Below are 19368 nucleotides of genomic sequence, written 5' to 3' on the forward strand. Positions count from 1 at the left end.
CAACTGTATATAAAGTTCACATTGTTTTACGTATTTTATTTTAGTATCCATTGATTATTTTTAGTACATGTTTGCAGTACATAGTGCTAATATTCTATGTGTGGAGTTGGTACATGTATATAACACATCTTAATTCCTTTTTTATTCTCTTTCCCTCCCTTTCCTCTCCCTCCCTCTGTTGTTTGATCCCTTTCCCATTTAAGAAAGATCCATCTCCCTACTTCTTACTATGTCTTTCTTTTGTGTTACTCTTTATTTATAATTTAGGTTTCTCATATAAGAGACATGTAATATATTTAAGCTTGTATGTCTGATTTATTTCACCTAACATTATGGGATCAAGATGCATCTATTTTCTTACAAAGGACATGAGTTTCTCTTTTTTTATGTCGGAGTAGTGCTCTGTTGTACATAAATATCTCATTTTCTTCACTCACCTATTGAAGGATGTATTGATGCTAAGGATGTATTGATGTATAAGATACTTCCAAGATTTAGCTGTTAGGAATTGTGCTGTTATGGATCCCCATGTATCAATGTAATATGATATCTTTAACTTTTTCAGGAAAATACCTAGAAGGGAAATATTCATGTCCAATGAATTTCTAGTTTCAGGTTTTTGAAACTAGATTTCTGTAGCAGTTGTACTAGTTTACATTCCCACCAACAATATAAAAGGGTTCTTTTTTCCTTGATGACTTGCCAGCATTTGTTATTACTTTATTTCTTTATGATTGGTCACTATCTCTTGGTAAGAGAATCTCAGTGTTGTTTTAACTTACATTTTTAGTGTACTATGTATAATAACCAATCTGGAGATGGCTTCCAGTGTATGAGAGACTATGATATATTACATGCAAATTCTACCCCATCTCATATAAAGAATACAAGCACCCACAGAGGGTGGTGTCTCCCAGGGTCTTAGAACCAATGACCTATAGACACTGAGGGGTGAATGTGTGCAGTGTTGGAAACAAAGTATTTTTTTTTTAATTTTTTTTTTTAAATTTTATTTAAGGAGAAAAGAAAAAAAAGCAGAGAAAGGGTACAAGTTATACAGATTTGCAGAAAAAAAATGAACAGTAGGAAATTACTAGTTAATGGATTACATATTGTCATCTTAGAAATAATTGTTCAAGTCACAAAATTAAAGCTTGTAAAGTGGACATTCCATCAATGATACTGCAAACAGTTCTGTTCAATGATCCAATAAAACTCTGTGATATCATTTTCTATCTTATACACTTAAATATACATGCAGTTATATAGTACAGAGCACTTTCTTTTCCTCTCTTTTGTACAATGACTATTACACATTTTGGGTTTCATTGCTCCCATGGTTCTTATTACTTTTTTGGAAGAGAGTAAAACCAAATGTGACATAACAGAACAGAATCGGTCAAGTCAAAAGGGTGGACATAATAGATAATGTGAAAACATAATACAAGGTGATCAACAATGGTTACCATAATGCCTCCCGCTATCTCTAATAGAATTGCCTATATTGTTAGTTACAATACAATTGAACAAAACAGTAAAGAATAAAACCGACAAAACCAAAACATTGGAGACATTGTAGGTCTTCAAAAATAGATAAAAGTCAATGAGAATGGGCGTCATAATGAATCTCATTATCTTCACAGCTGATGCCTAAATTTTCGAACCTGATACTATCCAGCAAAACAGAATGGGGGAACATCAGTTAAAAACCAGATGGTGAGAGTAATACAGGGCTTTAAATCGAGGTAATGGAAAGTCAAAGTGGGTTACTATAATATATCCTGCTATTTTTTTCCTTTAATTAAAAGGATAAAAATAAAAAAGTAAATAATGGGGTGGAGATTGAGATAAAAGAGGGCATAACAACGAAACAGCACAGATCAAAACATAACCATTTAAGCAGAATAGTGTTTCACCACCAGATAATCCTGACCTAAAAGTAGTTACCATATTATCTCTTTCCTTGAAATCCTTGAGTACAACTTCGTATACTGTAGCATTAAGTATATCAAAACAATGTAAAACCATTCAAGAGAATGACAGCATTACAGAGTATTTAGAATCGACTAACAGAAAATGAACAATGGTTTCTGTATAATCTCCTTGTCTTTAAAAGGTTTTTGCTTATACTATCATACATAATAAAATCCAGTAAGATACAACCTATTTGGACCATTGGAGACAGAAGGACAAAAGCTAGATGAGACTTCAAAACAAGATGATACTAAATCAGTATTACCTATTAAGATGTCATTTTCTCCAAAATAGCTGTTCCTATCATCCAATCTTCTCTGCCTCATTTCTGTTGAGCTCTTATTCTGTCAGTAGCTGTCAGTTTGTCTTCTTCACTTTGTTCTCTGCTCCATTCGTTGTGGCCTCCATTATTTCTGGATTCTTTGTATTTTTCTTTTTTTAGAATATCCTGCAATACTCTCTGTAGAGTTGAATTGGTGGTTGCAAATTCCCCCAGTTCCTCTTTATCCTGGAAGCACCTTGTTTTTCCATCAATTTCGGGGGACAGTTGTGCAGGATATCTCAATCTTGGCTGGAGATTATTATCTTTCAAAGCTTGAATTATTTCCCCCCAAGCTCTTCGTGATTTGATGGTTTGTGCAGAGAAATCTGCTGTAATTCTGATGGGTGCTCCCTTGTAAGTGGTCTGCTTCTTGTCTCTGACAGCTTTTAATATTCTGTTCTTGTATTGAATTTCTGGAATTTTGATTATTATATGCCTGGGTGTTGCTCTGTTTGGGTTGTAGGTAGCTGGGGTCCTGTATGCCTCATACATCTGAGTATCTTTACCTTTTGCTAAATTAGGAAAATTCTCCTGGATTATTTCTGTGAGTAGCTTTTGTAGTTCATTTGTTTGTGTCCCTACTTCTTCTTTTATGTTCTTAATCCTTAAGTTATGGCTCCTCTTATCATCTTCTTGTCTTTGTATTATTGCTGTTTGTTTCTTTGTTATTTTTAAGAAGTTTTTCATTTCATTCTCCCATATTACAATTCTGCCCTCCAGTTCAGATAGTCTGTCCTTAGTTTCTTTCAAGCTGTTATGCCAGTCTTCTATAGACTTCTTAGTTTCTTGGTAGTCCCTTTGAACCTGCTTCACGTATTCTATGCTTTCCCTGTTTTCTCCATCAAACACTTCTCCCCTCTTTTTCTGTTCTTCCATTCCACCATCTGTTTTTTCTTGGGTGGTGCTTAGTATTTCTCTAACTATTTTGCATACTTCTAGCTTCAGGTCGTTGATAACTTCATTCCTGAATTGGTCTATGAGGCTCTCTATATGGCGCCTTATGTGTAATGGTGCGGTGTCTGTTATTGCCTGTTTCTCAGAATTGGGGGCCGAGGAGCCTTTCTTGTTGCTGCCTCTTCCCATATTCTCTGTTCCTTATGTATGCAAGCTTATATGAGAGGCCTAGCTTCTCTCTCTGTCAGCCACAGCCTGATCGAATTGCACCGGTTAGGTGTTTCCACTCACTGCTGCACACCAGGCAGCCTACGCGGGGGCCCGCCCCTCCCGGCCTCCGTCAGGCTCTGGGATCTGGGTTGGGCCAGCCTACGGGGTCCGCCGGCAGCGTCACGCAGGCCAGGCACTTTTCACCAATCCCGCCCGACAGGGGAATGTGTGGCTGGAGTCGCCAGCGCGCCCTGCTCCCGCAGGACTGCCCGGGCCCAGAAAGTCCGCTGGAGTCAAACTGTGGTGGAGTGTCAGTTTCTCTCACTCACCTCGCCACAAGTCAGAACATGCCTCCCTGCCTGTCCTGTTTTCTACTCCGTTCACAGACTCCCGTTCTCAGAGTTTCCGTGCGTCTCTCTCCTTGCCGAGCCGATGTAGAGGCAGCCAGCCACCGCGCGGCGGGAAACCCAAATGGCGTGGGGTCCAGCCTCAGCAGCGAGGCTTTTCTGTTCCTGTTTTAGGACCAGGACTGCATTCCGAGTTGGTTTCTCTCAGCCGAGTTCGTTCCTGAGTCAGCAGAGCATAACTCCACCTGCTTATGTCTCTTTAGTCCGCACCATACCTGGCTTCTGAGCCTAGTTTTCAGAGAGCCTCCGGTAGTTGCTGTTATCTGTCCGCCATGTTCTCCCGGAAGTGGAAACAAAGTATTAATAAGATTGCTATGTTGCTGCTGATGTTATAGTTATTTGTTAAGGATGGGAACTTACTGTCTTCTATGTGCTTCATATAAGTAAGAGGCTCACACAATACAAGCCGAACTTTCAAACAGAAGATTGTCCTCGCCACTTGACACTCCAGCTGGTGAAGGCCTCTACTTTTTGAAGTCAGTAACAAAATTTTCACATTGCTGTATCTTACAACTGTCTCTTTACCTATTATAGTCCCTTTGCTGGGCTCACATCTTTGAAGGCAAATGTGTTACTCACCTCTCTCCTCCTAGTTCTTAGTATAGCACTTGGCATATAGCAGGCATTCATTAAATGTGAGATAAAAAAAAACAAAAATAATCAGTAATCAGCTGGTTCATGGAAATGACATGATTGCATTTGCTCCTAGTGAGAAAGCAAAATACCCCAAATTTCTGCACCAGATCTGCTCTCAATTTATTCACATCAGTCTCTGGGTATTCTTTTTACTACTGATATGGGTGGTCAAATCATCCTGAATTTAAAGTTAGCAAGAAAACATCACATGTGGAATTTCACATTGTAGTGTTGCACACACATGATGAACTAGGACTTAAAGTAACTCCTGAAAGCGAGAAGCCAGTGCTTTTATCTCTCTGGCTCATGGGGAAACCCCAGGTGTACACCTGCTATATACCTTGCACATTTCCAGCGGCATGACTTTTGGGGTAACTCTGATTGTTAGAAAATTCTGTTTTCTTGCACAATCCTCTCATTTGTCCCTGGAACTGAATTCTCCCAATTTAGGGGAAAAAGCCAGGAAAGGAATTTCAAGATGAGTATCCCAGCAGGTTCCCAAGGAGGGTCATAATTAAAAATCAAGCTGCTATTGCTGGTACTAGTCTAATATTTTTCATGCTCTCTGTCAAGAAGTCAACCACTAAATGAAGTAGGAGCAAACTCCTACATTAACACAGCTTCAAAGTCGGAATTTGTTTCTTTGTATGTTTCAGTTAAAACTATTTGGAGAAACTTACAGAAAGCCAGCCACTATGACTCATTCTTTTAGATGACCTAGAACAAACCTGACTCATTATTAATACTGAACCAAGCATGCCCTGAAACTCTCTTGTCCTCCATCTTTCTCTTTTGAATATGTGCTCTACAACTTTAAACTGAGCATGCTCAGAAATGTGCCCGTCCCTCTGTATACTTTCTTATATGAATATTTATAGACCCCTGAAATAAAATTTCCATGCTTTCTTTGTTCAGGGCAATCATTGCTTTGCATGTAACGCCAGGGCTCTCTTTACTTGCTAAAGATAACAAATCTTTTTCCACTCTTTTATCTACTAATTGTGCTGTTTGGTTTTGCACTTAAGATATAAGCCCACTGCATTGAGTCACAAATATCTCCAAACATAATTATTTTTAAAAATCCAGAGCATTTCTGTAAGGACAGAGTCTATGTTTATGTTATATAACATGCATGCACATATGTATATAATTTCACGTCACTCCTACTCTACTGGATCAATTGGGAAAGTAGGAAGAAGTTATTTCTTGCCAATTCTTGCTAGCAAAAGACTTCTTAATGGAAGACAATGAGGACCCATGCCTACCCAAAGCCTGTGTGTCCTATAGAAACTATTCCCCAACCGCCTAACCACATGGGAGCACTTGTCTCTGAACTAATGGTCTCTTCAAAAGCAGTGTAGGACATCCAGTCTCTAAAACCTTTAAGAAACCTTTGTTTCCACCAATTTGACAGCTCTGTGGGTGTCTATTTTTAACAAGGCTTGGTAATCTTTTCAAAGCAATCTCTCAGCTACTTGAGGAAAGGGTCTCCAAACCCCTTCCTCCCACAGACCTAACTGCCCACTACTAATCTGCAGCTCAGTTAGCCAGGAAGCCCACGCATGTCCTGCCCCAGCTCTGACAGTGTCAGGTCAATCAAGAAGAGGCACTGAGGGTTCCTGCTGGCTTATCCATTGCTGTCATGAAAAATGATTGATGGGGAACCAGAAGGAGCTCCCGGCTGAATCTCAGAACAGAAGAAATGTCAAACTGAGATGCTTCCAGGTGTTCTGCATGATGTGTGGCACTCCTAAAGTGCAGAATAGATTGTTTCAGCCAGAGCAACTCCTCCACACACACAAAAAAAAATTACAGCCCAACAACCCACGGAATATGAAAGGAGAAAGAAGGAAAGCTCCTCCCAGGACTCTCAGTCTTGGGTTCTGATTCTGGGTGTCTGGTAGCTGGAAGATGAGTGCATAGGTAGCCCCAAGTCTAGTGTGAGGGACGAAAGAGCGGGACCTTGCTGGCACTTACCAGCAAACAATCAAAAGATGAGATAAGCACCTGGAGCACTGTGCTACAAAGTCAAGGGCAGGGGTTCAGCACCCTGCCCACCAACGTGAAAACCAAGCAGAGAGGGTACAAAAGATCCAGGGTACCAACTCCTATGGAGCCTCTGTCCTGTGTCAGCCCTAGCATCACTGATTTCATTTTTACCATCTGCAGCAGGCAATATATTCCACACTCCACGGACAAGGAAGATAAAGAAATGTACCTAAGATCACAACACTAGTAAATAAGAGACTGAAGGGGAAGAGCGCACATCTTTTCAATCCAGCAGCCCACCCTTCTGCTCCAAGAGAAATGATGCTTTCCTTAGAAGGTAAGACATGAGGACAGTTTCTTGGCTTCCTTAGTCAGAAAGCCAGCTCTGTCATCACATCTGGCTATGTCCCCTTCCCTCCTGCTTCTTCACCTGCAGAGACCCAGAGGACCACCAGGCAGTTTCCTAGGTCTCATCTCAAATCCAGTGCTGGGCTGGGCCTGAAGAATAATTGCTGTTAATACACCATTGTTAACCAGTAATTGCTTTCCTTTGGGGTCCACCTTTTCAAAAGCCATGGGGCATTTTTCTTCCCTCAGCTTTTACCTTCTTGAAGCTTTTGTTTAAGTCTTTAAAAAGACACGACTCTCCAAAGACATAATTAAGGCTTTCATGCCCCGCACTTTTAACAAATATATTTTGACCTCGCTTCATCCCTTTTGGAAAGGAGCCGTTTTTCTGGCACCTTAAAGGGATTTTTATTCAATTACCCTCCAGAATCCTCTTTTCTTTTTTTCTTTTAGGCACAAAAAGCTTCCCAATTGCCTTGGAAGGTGAAATTAGGTGCTTGCCCATTCAGCATCAAGCAGGGTTTTAAATTGGAGGAAATAATAACACTTCTTTGAATTTCAGGGCAGCTTTCACAGAAAGAAATTAGAATCTGCCCTAAGTAGCAGCTTGGTCATCTGTTGACCATCCGTTCTCGCTAAGGTCTGGAAGAGGGGGGAATAGCAGAGCTGGAATTCCAAATCCCACAAGCACAAAAGACTCTTTAAAAAAAGTTTACTCAGGATAAAGTCAGACTGTCCTCTTCCCTCATTGCTTCTGGGCCATGAGACAGTGCTGGTCTTCTGATTTAACCAAGGTTCCCTTCTTGCCTCGGGGGAGTTCAGCAGTAGGGACTGAGGAGCTGTGAGCACTGCCCACTTGTGGGCCTCTGCTTTCAAACAAATCAGAATGAATTCGAAAGCCAAGTTGGTTTAAACATCACTGAATGCACCAGAAAAAAATGAAAAGAAATGACTGAGATTAACCTGATCTGTGGTCTTTATCTTTTAACTTGAAATAGGTAAGTTCCCCCAAACTAGGGATGGCAAATCCTTTAGCGCTTTCACTGATACGGGCTGTCGCAGCATGCATGCCATAGGTTCTCCACCTCTGCTGACATGAGATCTGTAAAAGGACAGTCTCAGTCTGTTTCTCCAGAGCATCTAGTGGCCTTCCTGTCAGTCGGCTCCTGCCCACAAAATGCATGTGCATGCACAAGCACACACATCCTATACCTACTAATGAGCCATCAATGGAAGTGGAACTCATTGGATGGCATCCTCTAATAACTGGAGCTATTTTAAATAAGGCAGATAGGAAGATTATCATGCCTGTGCGTCCTGCAGCATGCCAAAAATACCTACCATTCACTGTCAGGCTGTACTATAGCACTACATCCCTAAAGCAAAGCAGGTAGTAGCCAAAGAGTGACAGTACATCTTTGACATAATCTGCCAAGTTTATTATTAAATGGAGGATTCTCTTGTCTAATGAATATGGCGTCACCTGGCAGAGGAAAGGATCTATGCGAAATGGCCCACACAGACGAGAGCACGTTTTGATTGATGCTTTGAGAGAGGAGAGGCAAGAAAAGAAGAAAGAGGAAAAATAACAAAACCAAAAAACAAGGGGTCAGGACACAAAGGGAAAGAGAAAACACAGAAACAAGCCAGACAGAGTTGCCTACGGCCAGAATAGATCTTATTCTATTAAACCTCCAAATCCTGGTACACTTAATGCTCTAAAATCCATCTACATGAGTCTTTTCTGTCTTAAAAGTTTATCTATTCAAATGAGAAATAGTCACTGACCTAAAGAAGCCTCCCCTCGAGCTGCTGCTTTTGACAACACAACATCCCCATGGTGCCTCTGAGTTAATCTTCCACGTTTCCTCCATATGCAAAGGAGGCAAGGAAAATATTTAACATACAGGTTGTTCTAAAATGTACGACTACGTGGACTCACCAGGCATTTTCTGTCCAAAAGAACAACAAACAAGCAAAAACACGAACTCAACCCTAAGGCCGCACAGAACACAGCGAATCACCTTCCTGCACCCACCAGGCCTCCAAGACCCCTTCAGGTACCAACCGGAAGTCGGCTGCTCAGAGCTTACCCAGGTGCTCTGCAAAGGTTAAAGCAAATGCAGACTGCCAGCCACTTCCACAGAGGTGCCCAAGCAGCAAGGCCAGTGGGGCTTGGAAGTCTCATGGGGCAGCGCTGCTCCTGGGAGAATCACCGATCTTGATGATACATTCCTTCTCTAGCAATAACATCCCTGGTAAATATGCTATTACTATTACTATTACTATTACTATTACTATTACTATTACTATTACTATTTATTACTAATAATAATCCCAGCCTACAGCCCTGGGGAATGACTAAAGATAAAATTTGAATGTTCATAACACCTTTCTTTCTGATTTTTTGTTATTTGTTGCTTTGTTTTGTTTTGTTTTGTTTTAACAGTTCAAAATAGAAAACAAGCCAAATGTATTTCCATGTGATGGATTAGCAAACTTTTCTGCATCCTTACCATGATGCAGAACTACTCAGGAACAAGAAGGGAAGGAGTTCGTGATCCATAGGATGACTTCTGTGACTCATCAGGGCATTGTCAGAGGGAAAGCAGCGTGTCAGGGGACTGTGGAGTGTGTGCTTCCCTTTATAATATTCTCAAAATGGCAAAATTACAGCGACAAAGACAAGATCAGGGATAAGAATTAAATTTGGGGGGTTGTAACTTAGAGGAACCAAAGAAAGGTGTGTGTGTGTGTGTGTGTGTGTGTGTGTGTGTGTGTGTGTGTTAGAACCAATTGAACCCAACATCTTTGTACTGAATTATATCTTAGACAGCCCCAGATAAATAGATATATACATAGGGATACATACATACATGCATAGAAAGATACACAAGCTGCGGGTAAGTACATACATACATACATACATACACACATGTTTTATATACATATAATACATATCCTACTTTTTTATTTTGTTGGAGCCTCACAAGTTGCTAAGTTGCATACACTGAGCTCAAGCATGGGTTCCTCCTTCCTAAACTTCCCAGAGGGCTGGGATCATAGGCCATCACATCCATCAAGGAAGTTTCTTTGGGTTGATCAGACAGTTTTGCATCCAGATTACAGTGGCAATCATATATATATATATATATAAAATAAAATTCCACAGCATACTGATTATAGCAGTGTCATATATATATATATATATATATATATATATATATACACATACATATGATAAAATTCCATAGGACATATGCCAAAAGTGAGAGCATGTAATAAACAAAAAATTCTGAATAAGATGAGTAGCTGGTATTGTACCTCATCAGTTCCCTGGTTCTGAAAATTATCTTGTACAAGATATCATCATTGGGAAACCTAGGTGAAGAGTAGAAGGAAATCCTCTGTGCTTCCATTGCAATTTCTGTGTACACTAAAATTGTTTCAGGGAAAATGTTTAAGTTTTTTAAATATTTGGGGGAAAGGGCTGGAGGATTTATTTCAAAAAACTCTAAGAAAATGGGGGTGGCAGCAGTTTGAGATGTAAACATCTAGTGAGCCAGAAGAACAGCTTGTAGTCCTGAATCTGGTACCATCGCTGCACAGATTTGACCAAGTTATTTGACCTCTCTACACTTAGTTTTCTCACCTGTAAAGTGGGAAGATGCATCAGGCCATCAGATTTTTCTAGCATTTCTAGTTCCCAGGGTAGCAGTCTGGCTTTTATGATCCAAATGTTTTCAATTATGCAAGCCTACTACATGGGAGCAGGGGCCCTAAAACAATTCCCTTGTGAATCTCCATTAGTTTCTAATATTAACAACTCTGCAAGAATTCCGCTGCAATTCCCAGGCATGGTCAGGAGAGCCGCCTTAATTCTGCTCACTCAACTCGAAGACAGTCCCCATCTTGCTTTTGTCTCTGCTATCCTTGCCCCCACCCCAGGAGCGCTCTGAGCCTGTAAGAGCAGCTCACCAGCAAGGAATTACTTCCTGGGAGGAAGGGACAAGCCGAGATTAACAGCCAGGCAAAGGACTCAAGGAAATTCAAAGAGGAGCAGGCATGGCTCACAGAACAAAGACCCTAGCGAGGAAGATCATCAGCCTGCACTGGGCTTGCAGGAAGATGCGTCTGGGGTCTGAGCACAAACTGTGCGTTAGGGCCACACAGTCAGAGATATGGACCACTGTGACCCAGATTTGCAAAACAAGGTTGAAAGGCTAGCAAAGATATCTGCTAGGATGTCTGTTCCCTCTGCTAACAAGAAGAGCCAGGTGGGATTGTGTTAGGGTACGTCAGCTAGAAGAAATACAAAACCCCACTCACAGTGACCTTTTTTTTAAAAAAAGGACATTTGGGGATGGGAATTTAGCTCAGTGGCATAAGCGCCTGGCTGGCAGGTGTAAGGCCGTGAGTTTGATCCTTGGTACCAAAAGAAAAAAAAATTTTTTTTTAATTATAAAAGGACACTTACATATTTATAGACTCAATTAGCTGGCAATCCAAAGTAGAGATTTGTGGCTTCAGAACTATATTGACCAGCATGGTAGCTACTAACCACTCGTGGGTACTGAATACTTGCAACTCAGCAGTCAGATCTGAGATATCCTTTAAATATACAATATCAGTAGATTTCAGAATTTATACACAAAAATGAACATGCCAAATCTCAATTGATTTGTATTAATTGTGATCGAAATTTTATTTTATATCTTTGTATTAAATAAAACAGCTTATTTGAATAAATGTCATCTGTTTCTTTTTATTTTTAATGGGGCTCCAAGAAAAATTTAAAATTCCATATGTGGCTCACATTATATTTCTACTGCATGATTTTAGAACAATTGTGTTCCCCCATAAAAGTATTTGGCAATATCTGAAGACAATTTTGATGGTCGTAACTAGGGCTGACTTGCAACTGTGATCTATGGGACAGAGGCCAGAGACAATATTAAATATCCTGTAATGCACATGACAGCTCCCACTGGAGAGGACTACCCAGCCTAAAATGTCAGCAGTGTGGAAATTGAGAAGCCTGGGTAGGAAGGAGTCTCCTGTCTGCTGGAGAAACACGACTAGCTTCTTCATGACACTAGTTTCCTTACTATTGCAAAGGTGGCTGGTTTTCTGCTGCTATTTTCCATGTGTTTCTCCAGAGGGAGACAGTCTGTCGCACCCTGATTCTCTTTTAAGACCAAAGAAGAATTTTTCTCTCACATATTGTCAAAATTTCACGAATTTCTTTCCAGGAGCAACAGATACGGTACAGGTTTCATTAAATTACATAATAGAAGGTATATTTTGGTTCTTATTCTCTGAAGCAGATTTGGAATCAGAACTCCATGGTCGCAAACCTAACTAATGCAAGAGACCACTTTCAGTAATTCTATTTCACTGTCAAATAAAAACATCTTTTGCTCCCACAGAGCACTGGTAGAAGTGTTCTCATTAACTGATATTTAAATAATGAGTTTTATTTCCCCCCAAATATAGTATCCAAAATATGTGTTCATTTGGCTATGGGACCAAATGTTTTCCTTGTTATAATTTATTTTTTCAGATGAAATTTAATAATCCATTTGGGATATTTTAAGTGAAATTGATTTTCAGAAAATACAATATAAGGACCAATGAACCACAGGGGTTTTTTTTTAAACAGAAAGAAGGTCTTTATTTTTAACCAAATCAATATCCAGTCACCTTAGCGCTCAGAAAAGTACATCCCTGCAAATAAAGAAAATAATGTAAAATTTGTGCAATGGAAGTTTTTAAAATATGCTTTTAATATTTTCCTTGCAAAAGAACCAAGGTTTTGAAAACAGAAAAGTGTACACACTCTGTCTGCTCAGACATCAAGTGTACCTACCCTTCTTTGAAAATCTCTCGGGGCTGGGGATTTAGCTCAGCGGCAAAAGCACCTGCCTTGCAAGCAGGCAGTCGTGAGTTTGATCCCCGGTACCGGAAAAAAAAAAAAAAAAAAAAAAGAAAATCACTCATGCAGGTACTGCTGTTCACTCATTTAAAGACTTTCACTTTCATTCACTTTTTAAAATCTAATATGATCTCTTCTCCTTAGGGACACCCCTCATTGCAAAGGTACAGAGTGGGGTACAGAGAAAAAAGACCTGAGAACTTGGTTCTTCCCCCAGCCTCTCTTCAAGCCCCCTTGTTCATCCCTTCCCTTAGGCCCGTGTTTAAAGTAAGTCCAACCACAGACACGGTTCTTTTTAACCACATAACTGGAAGATTCCCTTGGCAAAACACAGAGGCCCCCTTCTTCCCAGCTGTTCCACCAAAGTCACTTCAGGAAGCACCAAATCCACTGTCTCCTAAACTCAGAGAAAGATGTTTCATTGGGTTTCTTGCAGTTGATATAGGAAAGTAACACTAACCACTACAATGAAGAAACCCCAGTTGCAATGATGTGTCTAGAAAGGTGCAGGCTCCACTCACTTCACTTCCCCTCTGTTTGCTCTGCTTGGATAGAAGAGTGCAGTCTTCAGGAGCCTTGATGGAGTCAGTAGTTTCCAAGGGACTGTGGTGTTACCTCCCAGAAGGTAAATGGGGAATACGTACTGCTGAACCACATCTATATAGATGCCACCAATGTCATTTCCATTTGTAGGAGAAAGAAAGTAACATCTCTGGCTAGGTGTCTGCTTCCCAGAAAGCTCCTGTACCAACAAGGTCCCATGAATTTGGGGTGAAATTTAGCATTCTCTGACACTGATATCAACATTATTTTATGGGTTCCACATCAGGACAAAGAAGTACAAGTTAAAACTCCTGGCACTTATTCCTTAAACTGCATATTTACCCTTCAAAATAGGATACAGGGAAGACATTTTCCAAAGAAGGTTGACAGTCCTTTTAGAAGGTGGTAAGAGTTTAAAAAATGGACTTTGGGTCCATGAAAGCTGCTTACAAACCCCAGGTCCACTCCTGATTTTTAAGTGACCTTGGGCAAGTTGTTAACATCTCAACCTGTCTCCTCTTCTCCACAAAGACGATAACCATAGTTACTTATTCAGATGATTGGGATTATTAAAAGAAACTGCGCATATGCAGAAGAAGATCTAAGATTTTGAAAACAGGCATATGCCCCTTGATGTCTGAGCTCAGTGCTGACAGAGATTGCTGGTTAAAGTTTTAGCTTACGTGATTCTACATTTTAATCCATAAAATTCTTTTGAAATAACAGTGATCCAAATCTCCCTAAACATCCTGGAACTATGAACTTTGTAACATGCTTTAAATTAAAATTAGTTGTGTTTTAAAAGAGTTTTTTTTAAGCACACATTTTAAACATCCTGTCTTCCTCTGAGTTCTATGAACTTTACATCTAAAGAACTTCAAGGCACAGCGTGACACACATTTGTCTGGCTTGATTTATTGTCATTACCTAGATTTCATGTATGTCTTGGTGTGTGTGTGTGTGTGTGTGTGTGCACATGTGTACACATTAGCTTTTCATCACTATATTAATATTAATACCTAGAAAAATCAACTGTTAAAGAAAAATGGTTTGCTTTTAGCTCACGATTTTGGAAGTTGTATTCTGTGATCACTTGGTCCCATCGCTTTGGTCCTGTGGTGAGACAGCCCAACATGGCAGGAGCACACAGTAAAAGAAATTTGTTCACCTCTGGCCAGCAAGCAAAAGAGCAGAAGAGGAAGAGGCCTAAGTCTCACTGTCCCCTTTGTAGGAAGCTCCCATGACCTCTTGCCAGGCCCTATGTCCTGAAAGTTTCACCCCCTCCGGCTAGTATCACCACGGAGAACAAAGCCTGAACACATGGACCCTGGGCAACTCTCAGCAGTGTGGAAAGTGCTTCCTTTTCATGCTGAGTTCTACATGTATACATGTAATATCTGCAATCCATGCCATCACTTTATAAACCTAAAATATAAGGAAACAATAATAGATGATGCTAGCATAAATGGGCCAAATTCCTGTTCTTTGATGTTCCAGAGTCCATGAACTCATGGACATTGTTAGCCTCACTGGAAGTAAAGCTATTGCCTCCTTCCAAAGCAAATGTCATAGTGTCCCACATAACACACAGAGCTGATCTATGGTCATTCATTAGTCTTCAGCTTTCTTTCAAATCTTTTTGCATAATGATACTTTTAGTGGTATTATTCTAGGCTCCCATTCAGAAGAAAAGGAAACTTATCAAGAATAAGGTTTTTTTATTGTTATGATAAAGAAAAGATAGAGAGAAGTTGGAAAGGACTGAGTTTGAAGTATAAACTGTCTGTCTGCGTCTCTCATCTCTGTATCACTCCTCTTGCTGTGGTTAAACCATTTCATGCAGCCGTCATTTGACTTTCTGTAGTCAATCCCTCACCAAATCTGCAAGGTCAGAAAAGAGGGGATGGGAATGGGAAGGAGTTTGGGGGGTAGAGGATGAAGCCAGGGTCCTGCTGCCAGGAGCTCTCAAGTGAGAGGGACATGGGTGGCAAGTCATCTGGAAGATATGCTTGAGCTAGGAGCACTAGATCAGGAAATAGCTTTCAAAGAACTTAAAGCCAAGTATTGGTGGAAACTGAGACAGAATGGAATCTGGGTGAGAAACAGACTTACATGGATCTTGATTCACTGGTACCCCCAGCTTTCTTTGCTGAGCTACCAGATGTAAAGCAAGTTGATTCACTGAGGACGATTTAAGAGTCAAGGAGATATCGGTCACTTTAAGGTTTTCTGTAACATGAACAAAGCACCATTCGTTATAATCTTTTTTTCCATTTTTCCACTAAACATCAAACTTTGCAAGATTCTGATCCAAGCCCTGCAGATACTGAACTATAATACTCCTCAGGTCAAGGAGAGTCAAGAAGGAGCAAGCCCAGGCAATATAAGGCGCAGTGGGCATCAGGCCTTCTGGAAGCAAGAGAAGAAGCACATAAACCATGGCAAAGGGGGAGCTGCCATCTGAGCGGGTGACAAGGGTCTGAGCTGCTTTTCTCAGTCCTCTGACCTTGTAAGCAAATGAGTGAATAGGATGCACTCATACAGTTATCAATTCCTTAAACAAACTACCCAAGACATCATTGCTCCCAATATTGGCGACTCTGAACTGGCTCAGCTGAGCTCTTCTGCTGTCTTGCCCGGGTTACACGTCTGCAGTCGTTGGAGAGCTCAGCTGGCACTGATGCACCCATGGTAGACTTAGACTCTGAACTGCTATTGCTCTCCATTTCTGAGTTCCTCTCTTTTCATGGCTTCTGGAATCCAGGTACGAGTCCCAAACGTGTGGGCTTATTGGCTTCTGCTTGTATAATGCTTGCTGATGTCCAATTTACTGATACAAGTTATTTGTCAAGCCCAGAGCACTGTGGCAGGAAACTGCGCAAGAGCTGGGTCCCAGGAAGTGTGTTTCACAGGGAAATGGCCATAACGTTGTGACAGCACAGCTCTCCTGTCTGAATTTCCCCAGATTTGAGCTTGGTATTGCTGAAGAGCTCCCCCTCCACCTGGCTCCATCTTCATAGAGGAACCGACTTCAGGCTGGGGTCTTGACAGAGTTTTCTTTGCTGACAGCCAGAGCCTCCAAACCTACCCCAGTTTAAGGGATCAAGATGAGGTTTGAGCCCCTACATAGCCTGCCCGGTCAGAATTACAGAAAGCAGAGATCTGAGGTCAGGGTCATTCAATCAGCAAGAACCCAGTCACCAAAGGACAAAGGAAAACAAGATTCCATTTGCTTTAATTTGGATCTGAAAATGTATCACAAAGGTTGTGTTGAAACTCAGACCCCAGCTGATGGAGGGAACTTGGAGGAAGTAGTCACTGAGGGTGTGCTTGGAAGGAAATATTCTCCCCTTGGTCCTTCATTCTTTCCTCCCCTTCCTTCTTTCCTCTCCTGTCCCTTCTCCACTCTTCTTCCCACCCTGAAATGAGAGGTTTCCTCTACTACATGCGCCCACCTTGATGCTCTTATTCATCATGGACCTAGAAGCAACAGAGCAAGGTGGCTGTGGACTGAAACCTCTGAAATTGTCAGCCAAAATAAATCTTTCCTCCTTTAAATTGACTGTCTCAGGTGTTATGTTACAGTGAAGGAAAACTGACTAACACAGATCCATAGAGATCTGACAAACATTTGGAAGAAACAAAAGCAAATATGGTGTTGAGGTGCCCCTCAATTCCAGAGGGGACCATAAGGCCCAATATGTTCATGTTTCAACAATAGCCAAAATTCAGCTATCTATGCACATGCCTCTTCATAAGGGCCTAGAATCTTAGTGAGTACCTAGGAAGGTTACTCATCTGATCTCACTTTTTGGGTGAGTAAGCTGAGCCCTCAAGTGGTCAAGTGCCCCAACAAATTAATAAGTACAAAACCATGAGAGTGTGTAACAAAATGATTAGGAACATACATAGAATCTTAATTTGCTTTCATTGTTAAAGATTCACCATCCTTAAACAAGTAGGATATCTGTGGATTTTATTCCCACATCTCATTAAATTAAAAGATTTCTTGTTTGTTGTTTAATTCAACAATTAAAAATGATGTGAAAATTTGAATAATCTTATTTAAGTAAGATTTCTTCCTGGAACTCATTTCACCGTAATTTTTCACTTGAAAGAGTCACAGCTAACAAAGAAAGAAACTGGGGCCTCCTAGAAGAAGCAAAAAAAGATGGGAAGAGGAAGCAACAACAAAAAGTTTCCAGGCCCCAACCCTGAGAACATTGACCCAGGACAGGTAAATACAAGGGAGAATGAGAACAGCAAACATGCAGTATCAGACACAGTGCCAGTGGACATAAAGAGATATATTCAGGACCTCATAGACAAGTTCAAAAGTGAAATATTTAGCCAAATAAAGCAAGACATAAGAAAATTAAGAGATACTAAGCACCCCTCAAGCAGACTCAGATGGAAGAAGGGAGGAACTCAAACAAAGGAGAGAACCATTTGATGAAGAATATAAAAAATATACAGTACATGAAGCAGATTCAAAGAGATCACCAGGAAATTAAAACCCTAGGGAAAGATGGCAAATCAGCCTGAAAGAAACTAAGGATAGATTATCCAAACTGGAGGACAGTTTTGCCATTTGGGAGTATGAAAGAGAAAACTTTTTTAAAATAACAAGGAAACAAGCAATAATAATACAAAGGTAGAAGATGACAAAAGGATCTATAACTTGAGAATAAAGAATGTGAATGAAGAAACTGCAGTAAAAACAAAGGAACTACAAAGATTATTCACAGAAATAATTAAGGAAAACTTCCTGAACATAGGAAAAGGAAATGATATTCTGATATATGAGGCATACAGAACTCCAGCCATCTACAACCAAAACAGAGCATATAATAATCAAGATCCCAGAAATTCAATATAAGAACAGAATATTAAAAGCTGTTAGAGACAAGAAAGAGATAACCTATAGAGAAATGCCCCTCAGAATAACAGCAGACTTCTTGACACAAGCCATCAAGTCAAGAAGAGCCTGGAGTGAAATATTCCAAGCCCTGAAAGAAAATAACCTCCATCCCAGATTGATATACCCTGCTAAACTGATATAAACAGTTTAGCAGGGTATATCAATTTAGCAGGGTATATCAGTTTAGCAGGGTATATCAGTTTAGCAGGGTATATCAAGAAATTATGGAGAAACAAGATGCTTCCAAGACAAAGAGGAACTTGGGAAATTTGCAACCACCAATCCAACTCTACAGAGAATACTCCAGGGCATTCTAGAGACAGAGAAAAGTACGAGGACTCCAGGAACAGTGGCAGAGAGGCCTCAGTGAATAGAACAGAAAACAGAATGAACAAGATAAGCAGACAACTGATGGCAAACAAGACCATAACAGAAATGAGGCAGAGAAGATTTTATTCAAAACTGATATGATTGATAGTATCAAGTCTGAGAGTATAGGCAACTACACTGAAGATGACAAGACTCTATGGTACACATTCTGGTTTGATAACTGCCGGTTTTTTGAAGTTCTATACTACATACAAAGTTGTGTTTTTATTAATACTGTTATGTACTGATATATTCAATTATACTATGTCTGATGATATAGCCAATTCTATTGGAGATAACGAGACAACACAGGAACCATTGTAGAATTCTTTGTACGATGGTCTTATATGTTTATTTCATTTCATGTGTTTATAGGAATATGTTTTCTTTTGTCTTGTTTTGTTTTGTTTCTCCCTCTAATACAGAAAGGATAGAAATACATGTTAAAACTCATGTATGTGTAGAATCTGTAAAAAGTTTATGAGAACTGATCTTATGACACATGATGAAATGAACACTTTGAAGAAAAAGTGACACTAAAATACCCAGTGCTGATCCTGGAGAGTCATAATGTGAAACTTAGCAATATTGTTATTTTTGTTCAGAGTAATATTAGTCTGCTTGGGTTTATTCAGTGTCAACATAATTGAAGATATGGATAACTGCATGTATGTTTAAGTGTATAGGATTGATAACCATATTTCTAAGTTTTTGTTGGATAGTTGAACAAAACTGGTTGCAACCTCAGGGTTTGAATCTGCACTTTATATGCTCCACTTTAGTATCTTGAATAACTATTTGTAAGAAGACAAACTGTAAT

Source organism: Cavia porcellus, unplaced genomic scaffold (assembly GCF_034190915.1).
Source record: "Cavia porcellus strain 051 isolate PalLab524CR breed Dunkin Hartley unplaced genomic scaffold, mCavPor4.1 scaffold_6, whole genome shotgun sequence".
NCBI classification, from domain to species: domain Eukaryota; kingdom Metazoa; phylum Chordata; class Mammalia; order Rodentia; family Caviidae; genus Cavia; species Cavia porcellus.